General features: G+C 38.2%; 1 pseudogene; it reads right to left on the bottom strand.

The window, feature by feature from the left end:
* Positions 1-709: 709 nt before the first annotated feature.
* LOC100944730 lies at positions 710-1,136 on the bottom strand (annotated as a pseudogene).
* Between the last annotated feature and the right edge of the window lie 344 nt (positions 1,137-1,480).

Here is a 1,480-nt window from a genome sequence, read left to right as displayed (position 1 = left end):
AGTTTTATGTGTTTCCGAAGACTTGTTGAAAGACAATCTCAAATTATAACTTAGCCTGACTTAGGTAGTAAATAATTCAAAAGTTTAATTTGCCATTTCTTGACATATTGACTTTTAAAAGCATGACTTTATAGATTATCTATAAAATAAGAGGAATGTTAAATATTCTTTATTTGACATTACACATAAACCACTCTAAAATGCCTTTCAATAAATAAAAGGCAGCATTTTAGTAGAGCCAGGGAAATTAGACTGGCATAATAAAGATCAAAAGTACAAAGTAAACATTGCTACGGTCTCTCCAGCCCTCACCTTTAACAGGCTAGGGAACACCAATTAAAACATCAGTGAGTCTTGCTTGGTTCTGAGACAGTGAGGGGATTTCCCCAGTATTTAAATATATTCACATAAATCTTAATGTAAAACCAATCTTCAATAGGCTTTGGGATGGCAGTTGACTACTTTTGTGAAAAGGTAAACATCACTGATTAAATCTGAACATATCTTTACAAATGGAAAACAGTGATAGCATTTACTGAACTGGAATCACTGTCAAAATCCAAAAAAACTGATCATATTCGTTTAACCACAAGCCAGTCTTCGTTAAACCAGGACTGTCCAACAAAAATATCCTGTCACTCATTCATGATCTGAATTCTGGTAAATGAGACCAATCAAAGTATGGTACACATAAAAAAAGCTGTGAGATATTTCTCTTTTGTAATAAATAAGGCAATGGCCAACTATTACTCATTTGTAGCTTTTTTGAGATAAGCTATCAAGTCTGCCCTTTCTCCCTTCTTCTTAATGCCAGCGAAGATCATTTTTGTTCCAGGGATGTACTTCTTGGGATTCTCCAAATACTCCATCATCAGTGTGTCCTCTCCCCAGGTGATGCCTTTGTTCTTATTGCCGTCTGTGTAAGAGAAGCCAGCAGCCTGACCTGTCTTCCTCCAAAGAGACCATGGAGATTTGGCCCAGTCTTGTGCTTGCCTCCCTTTTCCACAGTATGGCACTGGGCACACTTCTGAACAAAAATCTTCTTGCCTTTCTCAATATCACCCATATTTAATTCGCTCTTTGGTTGCTGACAGTACCAAAGTTCCGAGCTGGAAGCCAGACGTCCCGCTCTCTAAGTCCAAAGACACCCCATCACAGATAATTTTTAAAAGTCCTCATAAAATCAGCATGCGGCCTGTGACTGTCACATTTTAATGCGAGAGGCAGCACATACTCTTGAGCACACATCCAAAGCACCAAAGTCTCTAAAAGTGCCATATACTCAGCCTCACAACCCCCTGGCTTACTGTTTTATTTTATCATCTACCCATCTGATAAGATACAGGGGAAAAAAACAAAATTCTCATCAAAAATTGCATTCTCCAGCCAACTAGAGACTTTGTTGGGACTTTTGGTTTTATACGTGTATAAAATTCTAGCCCTGTGTACAGACTCCCTCTCCAGTCTCTCTCTTGTTTGG

This window comes from Otolemur garnettii, unplaced genomic scaffold (genome assembly GCF_000181295.1).
Source record: "Otolemur garnettii isolate 467f Iridium unplaced genomic scaffold, OtoGar3 scaffold00048, whole genome shotgun sequence".
Lineage (NCBI taxonomy): Eukaryota > Metazoa > Chordata > Mammalia > Primates > Galagidae > Otolemur > Otolemur garnettii.
Note: the sequence above shows the minus strand (reverse complement) of the source record. Positions and strands in the feature narration are given on the sequence as shown.